The following is a 12557-nucleotide window of genomic DNA, read 5'->3' on the forward strand; positions in this document are numbered from 1 at the left end:
GTACCGGCATATATCCGTTGTTGTTTACGATAAAAAATGGCCGAGGAGTTCCGAATGATCGTTTTGTGAAGACAGCTGAAAGCTGATACGAGTAGCGGTCAAGACCGTTCTCCGGGTAGAAATTATGCACCAGTCAATTGTAACCATGGGCCCTCCATGTCCGGGGGTATACCGGGGATAGCCGGGGACATGGACCGTGCTTTTACCTTTCAGGTGGCCCCGCAGTACCCGGGCTTGGCTGGACCGTAAGTCAAAGTCCCCGCCATTCCCCGGACCTGAGGGGGGGGGGGGGGGGCGTGGTTACAATTGACTGGTGCATAAGATACTGGTGTCCGTTTTGAGACGCCATTAATTTAAAAGTATCCCTGGTTGTGATCCCTGGTACCCTGGTGGACTTGGTCGACTCCTACGCCGTTCTCGTTAGATAGTTGTGTTAAAAACTATCTGAAATATAATCAACATGAAAGTATTATGTTTAATATTCTTTTTTGTATCGCAATTTACTTTAAAGGCAATTTTTCAGGATATGCATTTCCACGATGTTTATACCACGGGATTTTGACATTATTTGTTAACAAGATCTTATGGGGATTTCGGGCATTTTTCAGCCGGACATGAGGTGTACAAACCACGTGATACTGACGTCATTTGTTAACTAGATCTTATGGGGATTTCGGGCATTTTTTAGCCGGACGTGAGGTGTACAAACCACGTGATACTGACGTCATTTGTTAACAAGATCTTATGGGGATTTCGGGCATTTTTCAGCCGGACATGAGGTGTAAAAACCACGTGATACTGACGTCATTTGTTAACTAGATATTATGGGAATTTCGGGCATTTTTCATTTTTCTTGTCCTGTTGCAACCGTGTTTAATTGTAAAGAACTACTCAACATATTATTCACTTTTGACATATGTGTGTTAGATTATAAACCTATATTTCCAGCCGATGAGATCCCATATCGGCCTCCGATAAGTACAAAGTTTAAAGTTAAGATTTTTCAACAGATATGCCGACACAATTGAGTCCCCAGAGGTAAAACAACGTAATAATCTAAGTCACTTGGAACATATTGCATACACTTTTAATGAGTATCTTGCTCCGCCATTCTTAGACAGTCATTTAATAGATATTACATAATGTGTTCTAACTATAACATATAATACTACTCAACACAAATACTTGTTCTTGCATAGAATGGTCGTTCCAAGACAGGTTCACTTTATTTGTTTAAATTAAAAAAAAATCATTTGAACTTTTCGGATGCCTTTTAAAGCAGGGTTTGGCACCAACTTTCTTTAATGACTTCATGTATTAATTTCCGAATATCCGGAACGGGAACCAACGTGTAAAGTGCGGCAACAGGTGGAATTTCCGAAATGGACTTTTGCATCTTTTTCATACATTTATAAATTGTGTTGTACAGGTCAATTTGATTATGGTAATGCGATTCATTTCCACCGGTGTTGTACTAGTAAGTTGTTTAGGGTAATGCGATGCAATATATGCTGTGTTGACTAGTAAGCTGTTAATGTTAATGCGATATATTTCCTCTGATTTTGTACTAGTGAGTTGTTTATTTGAACACTTTATCGTACCGCACGTAAAATTCCTTAAATTTCAATTATTGGATTTATCAAGGTCAATTGTTTGTTTGTTGTTTTTAATCATCGTAATAACCAACAAAAACAAACGAATAGTTATAATAGAGACTATATTTCTCCCACCTCAGATAAGTAGATCCAATAATTTAACCATGCTAGATATTCTTATCTTGCCCACGGGCGAAGATAACATGCCCGTATGGAACTCTTTTGTTAATGGTCACCACATTGTAATTACCTCCCTTGTTGAAGACTGTCGTAAGTAGCATAAAGGAAATCTTGTCTTATGGTAATATTTAGAACGCTAATTAATTATTTCTCGCTTCAAATGTCACCATAAAACAGTTTTCAAGCACCATTCAAGAAATAATACTTCATCCTCCTTAGAACTATTTAAAAAGACCGATTTGACTATTAACATTAACTGGATCACTGCGCGCATATCCATGACAACCACGTGCTCGTAAACCTCGTTTCCGCAAAACACCCTACGCTCGGATCGGAATGAACCTATCTTACACTCTCGGCCATGGAAGATACTTATAATCCAGTTCTTTAACTCAACGTTGTATTACACAGTCCATTCACGCCATAGTTTAAGATTCACTTTTACTCCCAAATAAGATATACCGCAATTACAGTCGAATCCCGTTGGCTCGAACTCGCTTGGGTCGATTTCCCTGTTGGCTCGAACTGGATTTATGAACTGATTTCTTAATACTGAATTGAAGCTTACCCGCTTGGCTCGAGCCTCTGAGGCTCGAAGTATATTGCCGGTGTTTTGGAGTTCGAGCCAGGGTTCAACTGTTATACAATTGTTTTAATTTGTCCAAAATGATTAATAAATATCGAAAACAGTTCTAAAGAAGGATTTGCTGTTTAATTTGAAAGAAAGGTGCATATTAAACGGTAGATTCTACCTTATGAGACGATAGTTGATCGCTGTAAATCTTTAAGGACCCGCCAGTCATTTAAATCTGTGCGTTTTACGCTATTAAATACACGGCTACAAACTTGTTATCAGTCATCAAAATTTTCAACACATGCATTTTTTAGTAAGTAGTTTAATGTTTTTCACTCAAGATATATGTTTGCTAGACATGTGTATGTATTAATTTTAAATTAGAGCGTCACTTTAAACGTTTAGAACTAATCAGATCTGGATTTATGTTGAAAGGTCGGCCATTCATTGATACAATGTAAGTAATGTATGTTTTCGTGAAGGATTATTCTTAAGAAAATAAAATGGCATTGTTATAAATACCTTGAGAATGATGACGTATTAAATAAAGAACCATGTGTGTGAGATATAGAAATCAATTTTGAATTAAAAGGCAATACAAATTTTCTTCAATATTTAGCGACATTTGGGTGATATAATATTCAATGACATCTTGGTGAAACAATATTCAACGACATCTTGGTGAAACAATATTTAGCGACATCTCGGTGAAACAATATTCAGCGACATCTTGGTGAAACAATATTCAGCGACATCTCGGTGAAAAAATATGCAGCGACATCTCGGTGAAACAATATTCAGCGACATCTTGGCGAAACAATATTCAGCGACATCTCAGTGAAACAATATTTAGCGACATCTCAGTGAAACAATATTTAGCGACATCTCGGTGAAACAATATTTAGTGACATCTCGGTGAAACAATATTTAGCGACATCTTGGTGAAACAATATTCAGCGACATCTTGGTGAAACAATATTTAGCGACATCTTGGTGAAACAATATTTAGCGACATCTGGGTAATACAATATTCAGCGACATCTTGGTGAAACAATATTCAGCGACATCTCAGTGAAACAATATTTAGCGACTTCCAGTGAAACAATATTCAGCGACATCTTGGCGAAACAATATTTAGCGACATCTCGGTGAAACAATATTCAGCGACATCTCGGCGAAACAATATTAAGCGACATCTCGGTGAAACAATATTTAGCGACATCTCGGTGAAACAATATTCAGCGACATCTTGGTGAAACAATATTCAGCCACATCTCGGTGAAACAATATGCAGCGACATCTTGGTGAAACAATATTCAGCGACATCTTGGTGAAACAATATTCAGCGACATCTTGGTGAAACAATGTTCAACGACATCTTGGTGAAACAATATTCAGCGACATCTCAGCGACTTCTTGGTGAAACAATATTCAGCGACATCTCGGTGAAACAATATTCAGCGACATTTCGATGGTACAATATTTAGCGACATAGCGGTGAAACAATATTTAACGACATCTTGGTGAAACAATATTCAGCGACATCTTGGTGAAAGATTATTCAGCGACATCTTGGTGAAACAATATTCAGCGACATCTCGTTGAAACAATATTCAGCGACATCTCGGTGAAACAATATTCAGCGACATCTGGGTGAAACAATATTCAGCGACATCTCGGTGAAACATTATTCAGCGACATCTCGATGAAACAATATTTAGCGACATCTTGGTGAAACAATATTCAGCGACATCTTGGTGAAACAATATTCAGCGACATCTTGGTGAAACAATATTTAGCGACATCTGGGTAATACAATATTCAGCGACATCTTGGTGAAACAATATTCAGCGACATCTCAGTGAAACAATATTTAGCGACGTCTCAGTGAAACAATATTCAGCGACATCTCGGTGAAACAATATTCAGCGACATCTCGGTGAAACAATTTTCAGCGACATCTCGGTGAAACAATATTCAGCGACATCTCGGTGAAACAATATTTAGCGACGTCTCAGTGAAACAATATTTAGCGACATCTCGGTGAAACAATATTCAGCCACATCTCGGTGAAACAATATTTAGCGACATCTCAGTGAAACAATATTTAGCGACATCTCGGTGAAACAATATTTAGCGACATCTTGGTGAAACAATATTCAGCGACATCTCGGTGAAACAATATTCAGCGACATCTTGGTGAAACAATATTTAGCGACATCTGGGTAATACAATATTCAGCGACATCTTGGTGAAACAATATTCAGCGACATCTCAGTGAAACAATATTTAGCGACGTCTGGATGAAACAATATGCAGCGACATCTGGGACATACAATATTAAGCGACATCTAGGTGAAACAATATGCAGCGACATCTAGGTGATAAAATATTAAGCGACATCTGTGTTATACAATATTAAGCGACATGAGGGTGATACAATGTTGTTGTTTTAGACATAGAAAAGCAACTGAATAATATAATGGTATATAAAGCTTTTAATGTTGAAACAAACCTGAAAGTAAAAAAAGTTTTAATAAGAAAATGTAAAATTCTACATTGTAAAATGAGACGGTCTTCTGTTAATTTCTCAAAGCGGCTGACTTTCGGACAAGTTTGTATTGTTGTTGTTGTTTTAGTTTATTTGTTGTTGTTTTAGTTTATTTGTTGTTGTTGTTTAGGCCTAGCAAGTATAGTATTAGTCGATTGGTTCTGATAGTACTGTAAACATAATAGATCTAACACACGCTTGGCCTAAGCAGTTCAATAGTTGAGTATTATTTAATGCCTGTATACACAGCATTACGACACACCTAATACAATAATCAGAAATATAAAAAGAACTACGTTGTCTTTAAAAATGTTTTGATTTCTTACCTACTCTCGTCGCTACGGATACTATGGCACAACTGAACCTTTGTATCCCGATATCAACTCAGAATTAGCCGCCCTTTCTGTAATATTATTACAGTCGAACAAAATATTACATAATGAAAATAAATACTCTGAGCGCATACAAAAATATAATCGATATCTTGGTGCCTTTAAGATGTGGATTGTATGCCCACGTAGCTATTAATTAAAAGTCCCCTTCATAAAGTCTAATATATTTTTAATCATATCACAAATTATTTTTGTTTTGATCATTAAAGTTAAAGAAGATAAAAATTATAATGAATTTAAATTAAAGATTTTTTTTACATATATCAAGTAGATTGACCATCTAAAATCTACGATCTACGACCCATGTCGATCAATTGTTCATGTATCTTAGATGGTCGACCTACGATCTACGACCCATGTCGATCAACTGTTCATGTATTTTAGATGGTCGAGCTGCGATCTACGACCCATGTCGATCAATTGTTCATGTATTTTAGATGGTCGAGCTGCGATCTACGACACATGTCGATCAATTGTTCATGTATTTTAGATGGTGGACCTACGATCTACGACCCATGTCTGTCAATTGTTCATGTATCTTAGATGGTCGACCTACGATCTACGACCCATGTCTATCAATTGTTCATGTATCTTAGATGGTCGAGCTGCGATCTACGACCCATGTCTATCAACTGTTCAAGTATTTCAGATGGTAGACCTACGATCTACGACCCATGTCGATCAATTGTTCATGTATTTTAGATGGTCGAGCTGCGTTCTACGACCCATGTCGATCAACTGTTCAAGTATTTCAGATGGTAGACCTACGATCTACGACCCATGTCGATCAATTGTTCATGTATTTTAGATGGTGGACCTACGATCTACGACCCATGTCAATCAATTGTTCATGTATTTAAATAGTCGAGCTGCGTTCTACGACCCAGGTCAACCAATTGTTAATGTATTTAAATAGTCGAGCTGTGATCTACGACTCAGGTCAACAAATTGTTGATGTTTTTAGATAATCGAGCTTATATCTACGACGCACGGTCAACCAATTGTTCATGTATTTAAGATGGTCGAGCTGCGATCTACGGCCCATGTCTATCAAATGTTCGTGTATTTTAGATGGTCGAGCTATCATGTAACTATCTAAGACCCTTGTCATTCAATCGTTAACGTATTTTAGATGGTCAAGCTACGATCTACGACTAAGGTTAACCAATTGTTAATGAATTTAAATGATTGAGCTTATATCTACGACCCAATTCAATCAATTGTTCATGTATTTTAGAAGGTCGACCAAGGATTTACGACTTTGATCAACCAATTGTTAATATTTAAATGGTCGAGCTTATATCTACGACCACGGTCAGCAATTGTTAATATTTAAATGGTCGAGCTTATATCTACGACCCAGGTCAGCCAATTGTTAATATTTAAATGGTCGGGCTTATATCTACGACCCAGGTCAACCAATTATCAATATTTAAATGGTGGAGCTTATATCTACGACCACGGTCAGCCAATTGTTAATGCACTCTTGTTGGTCGAGCTTCTACATGTATTTACAACCAAATTCTATTAATTCAATTAAATTTCAGACGGTTGAACTACGACCTACGAGTTACTCGTCAATTAAATGTATTTAATGTTTTAATTCGGCTTATTTTAATTTAGCCGTTTTAGCTTACACTTGCTTCACAACGTTGCCAACTCGGGGTGAAGTGTGGGTTACTATATTAGTAGAATCTATAAGTAGATACGTGATTAAGTGCATACCCAGTGTTAGTGAACCTTAGAAACCCAGGTAAGCTAGTGGGTTTTAACTAAGTTTTCACTGGTTAGATTTCCATACAAAACACAACGAAGGGGCAGTTTGGTTGGTTTCGCGTGACGGGTCTACGTCCAGTACTGAATAAAATAACTGAAGGAGAGAACGCGCCGAATCGAAAGAGAAATCGAGATATATATTAATTTTGCGCTTTTTGCGCCCTTTCATGTTTTCGTGAGCGACTTTTATCCTAAAAAGGTAAAAACACGGCAATGTGTTGCTTTCGTATTAATATTTATAGTATTCTGGTATACATGCTTGAACATACGAACGCACGCCAAGGCAATTCTTCTTTGACGTGTTTTTGCATAGGTGTTTTTTTCGAAATGGCAGATAACAACCATAACTACACCTACATATACTTATATCTAATAACCGTGTCTGTCTCGCGCCTAGTATTTGTTTGATAATGATTCTTGTACTTTCAACATGGATCTTCACAAGCGACTCCAGATTAAATCCTCCAAGATAAATTATTATTTCAATATAGGAGAAATAAGTTTTAAATGCACCATTTCGGACTTTTCAATTGTTTAAATTGTCGTTGGTGAGTACCCCCAAACCCCTACCAGCACGTTTTATCAAATAAATTTCGGTTCTGAAGGTCAAAAGGTTACACCTTTCAGAGTGAACCGTCTCCGTGGCCTAGTGGTTAAGCATCCGCATACGGAGCGGAGGTCGTGGGTTCGATCCCTGGCCGCGTCATACCAAAAGACGTTAAAAATTGGTACAAGTAGCTCCCTTGCCTGGCGCTCGGCATTTAAAGGGTAGTGCTTGGAAAAGTGGTGTACTCAGTACTGGTTTAACCCAGGAAAGTTGTACCCCTCGTATCGGTGCTTTACACCGAACAAGGAAAAAGATTCAAGGGGTCTCTTTGAAAAAGAGCTAGGGTATCGCACCCGGACTTCCTTGTATCCCACCACTATCTCTTCAGCGTGCTGTCCCTTCAGCAAAAAACAAGGGACCCCGTTGGAAGTAAGTGCTTGCACTTTCACGGGTTATCCTTGACCGCAAGGTCTAAAGAAATACATGCATACATACAAACGACCCTCAGATGAACAATCCTGGGTTCGTCCATAATCTTTGTTCAAGTTTAGTCGTCTGTTATTCTGTAATTCCCAGTGTAATTGTTCGTCTGACACACCTTCAGGTTACTGTGAGTCAATCGGAGCACCTCGGCAATGCTGCCGTTTTGTTTTTCGAAGAAAATTGGCCGAGATTTCAGATTGACTGTCTGTATGACCTCGTCATTTTTGCTTTATTCCCAGTACGAACAGCTACGTCATTCAGCTGCTACGAGTGTCAAGCGGGCGGCTCCGGTGGCTCGTGCAATGACCCACCAGTTCTCACAGACGACTCAGTCACAGAACAGAGGAACTGCCTCACGTGTGAGAAGGTCAAGGTCCTTGGAGGTAAGGTCATTATTCTAAAAATAGATAGTCGGTCAGCTTGTGTTCGCCGATGCTATTTTTCTATTTTTTAGTATAGATGGCGTAAAACACTACTTGAACGGGTACGTGTACGTGTGGTCTACTTTTCGCGCACTACGTCATCAAGGTATGTGTTCATTGAACACGTAAAAATGAGCTGCATGACAGCACATGGAAAGTTGTCTATGCAATTATCAGCGACCTTATAAAAACAATAATGCAAAAACGACTACAGGGACAAGCAGTAGTCATACGTTGAATTTAAGTTTAAAGAGTAGTATCGCAGACGATGTTTAAAATCATCTGCAACTGTTACTCGAACATGTAGCTACACTTACTAGATGCACACGTCGTGCAACGCAACCTCTCTAGTAACTTCTATCGAACACGTGTTGCCAATGAAACCAAAGGTACCCTCTCATTGATTTGGAGCAAAATGCCTTATGCATTAAATATACATTTACCTTCAATTGGTACCTAATGTATAGTTATGTGAAACTCATAAGACCTGGTGACCCAATATAGTTTGGTGTCATTTGAAAGAGTTTAATGAGCAGTGAAAGAAAATGTGAACGCTTTACCCAAGAAAATAGTACAACTAAAAAGCCTTAACTAAACGCAGGACTGGTTAATTTGTTTGTCATGTTGTTACCGCCTCATATGCCGACATTGTATAAATGAAGTTGGCCCACTGTTTGTTTATTCGAATTATTTCAGTTGTAACACGGCAGTGTCTTGAGACGTACAAGTCTGAGGGTTGTTCCACAACTAACTATGGTATCACGTCATCCGAGACATGCTACTGCAACACAAATTTATGTAACAAAGCCAACAACATCGTCATCAATTTTTCAACAACCCTCGTTGCTGCGCTGATGTCTTTTGTTCTGATTGTTATGCAGTAGATTCTTAAAGGCCTAGTTTAATGTTACGCATGATAGTCCCCTGCTGTGCATCTCCAGCTAATAGCACTGGTGTGACAGTAGGGGCCAATTTCCTTGTGTATTTGTTTATTGGTTCATGACCATTTAGGGTACATTTCTATAATAAAACCCTTAAAACTGCATTTAAGGATGCACAGATCGGTGATCTGATAAAAGAGCACAAGGCAATTAGATGAAGATCAATACACAGAGGTTGTGTACTATAGACTTATTGTGGGGGGTCACATATAGAAGGCTTAAACTAGGCCTTTACATGACAATTTGTTTCGATTGCGTTGCATGGAAGTTTTTTTTTGTTGCACGGAAGTATGTGTGTTTTTTTTATAATAAAGCTGTTCAATTATGACCGAGTGTTATAAACTGATATAAAAGCATATGTATACATATTTGGTTTTTGAAATTACAGACAAACTTTGTTTTCATTTTAAAATGCATTCAATTTTGTTAATTGTTAATCACAGACTAGTTACATTCCAGTCCTTTTTTGGCACAGTTTTTGAGTGTGTGTGCTTGCGTGTGTGCATGCGTGCGTGTGTCTTACACTCTACACAGTTTCACTCAAAGGAAATCAATGAAGGATATGAGTGTTATAAAACTGACATTTGCCGTTATAACAGAGATATTGTTTTGTTTTCAAATACTGTTGTACATATTTCTGAGGGTGTGACCCTCCCCTTTTTGTACGCAGTGTTTAATGATTTTGGATTTCCAGTAAATGATACGGACTTACGGTACGCAGAAACTCACCACTTTCGCATGATTTGGTTCAAATTCTAGTAACGCAGGATTGAAAATGGGGAACGAATGGGTACGCTAAGGGGGTGGGTCACGCCCTTTTTAATAGCCTAGGATCGTGTAGTGCTAAATTTTGTGAGGGTGCGTAGGACAAAACGGTTAAACAAGAGAAGACATGTTGTTTTATGTTGTTAACCTTTGAAGGATATTTTAGTCACTAGATTTGATATATAAAGCTAGCTTTTTGTTCACGACGGATCGTTTTTCTCGGAAAGAGTTCATGGTTACATTGAATTCCACTTAATTATGTATTGTAAATGTTTGTGTTGTCTACTGTACATTTCGTGTTTACTATTTATCACGAACAAATTGTTTATGTATCATTAAACTACGGAACAATAACACTTTTCATGAAAACCCAATGTTATTTCGTTGTCAACATAGAGTTGTTGCGTGCTATGCATGTTCTAGACAAATTTTGATTTTTCTCCAGAACTTTATTTAATGCAACATCTAGTTCGTCATGTGCGGAACTTCATGCTTCGATTAGTTTTTGTTTAAACCTCTTAAATGAAAATAAATTTACCATTTGCATTATTTTCAATTCATTGGCACCACGACGGAAGACGCGTTGGAGCGCATGAATGTTGTGACTCCAATGATTGCCAGGCGTGATTGATCTTGGAACAACCGCAGACAGTATTTTTTGTTCAGGATTTGCAGCCAATCTCATTTCTTAGAAAATTAAAGACTGTAAGAAAATCAACTGTACCGGAATCACAATAAAACAAAATGCAATTGTTTGTTTAACAGCCGAAAATTTCATTTTTCATAAAGCGTTAGTAACGCTTTTAACCATCATCAATTTTCAAACTTAAATATAAAAACTGCGATCTGATAATTTGTCACCAGTCTTATATCTCTGGTTTCCAGACATTTAGGCAAAAACTGGCCCAGCCCAAGACACAAATAAAACAATCAGTCTGTGTGGGTGCAGCTTTAAACAAGCTTTTTGCCTAACATCAGGCGTCGGGTAGCTCGTTTGAAATGCGCTCTATTTCTCCCACCTCAGATACGTAGATCCAATAATTTAACCATGCTAGATAGTCTTATCTTGCCCACGGGCGAAGATAAAATGCCCGTATGGAACTCCTTTTTAATGGTCACCGCATTGTAATTACCTCCCTTGTTGAAGAATGTCGTCAGTAGCATGAAGGAAATCCTGTCTTATGGCAATATTTAGAACGCTAATTAACTATTTCTCGCTTCAAATGTCACCATAAAACAGTTTTCACGCATCATTCAAGAAATAATGCTTCATTCTCATTACAACTATTTAAAAAGACCGATTTGACTATTAACATTAACTGGATCACTGCGTTCATATCCACGACAACCACGTGCTATACGCAATTATTTTCACTAAGCACAAAAGAGTTCCAGCAAAAAATACATTTTTACTTAATCTTGTTTAACTGAGGTGGGAGAAAACGCATCTACCATAGCCGCTCGTGTAAGATAGGTTCATCCCGACCCTCGCGCAGGGTGTTTTGCGGAAACTCGATAAACCTCGTTTCCGCAAAACACCCTACGCTCGGGTCGGAATAAACCTATCTTACACTCTAGGCCATGGAACATACTAATAATTTCACCCCATGGGCATTTCAGCTTACCTTCTTAATTCTAGGTATGATTTATGTGTCAAAGTGTTTGTATACCACGTGATAAATTGCGTCATAAATGCTACGTCGGACGGCAATATTTACACATTCAGTCTTTAACTAGAATTTGATTGCAAGTTTAGTTTCTTTGAACACTTCGACAACCCGTTTCATATTACGGCCGTCTGACGGAGCACTGTCAAAACATTATTTTGGAAACAGGTTTGTCGAAGTGTTTGAAGAAACGAATAAACTCATCAAATTTCGGAATCAAAACAATTGTGGGGCTCTTTAAGCGGCAAAGACTGCCCGTTGTTTCATTTAAAATGGTTTTGTAAATGAACAGTTACCTTTGATTTAAGTCTTCGTTTTAAGCAAATTATTGCCTTCCGACGCAGCATATATAACGTCATTTATCACGTGGTATACAAACACTGTGTCAGGGGATATAAAACATGATTTAAACACGATTCAACATTTTCCAAGAGTTACATTAAGGTCTGATATCGCTCACCTGTCCTCAAACCACAAACCAAACTCTTCACACCGCTAAGATGTACTGGGTATGATACGAATGAAGGGGGGTGTATGAGCACATGGAACCGGCCATCACAATTCAATAAATAGAACACTCTTAGGCCTAAAAATAATTGTTTGGTTAGGGTTACATCCTTTTAAAAAATAGGTAGGGTAGGTAGGCTTATTTTTTTATTAGGCT

Source organism: Mya arenaria, chromosome 9 (genome assembly GCF_026914265.1).
Source record: "Mya arenaria isolate MELC-2E11 chromosome 9, ASM2691426v1".
Taxonomy (NCBI): domain Eukaryota; kingdom Metazoa; phylum Mollusca; class Bivalvia; order Myida; family Myidae; genus Mya; species Mya arenaria.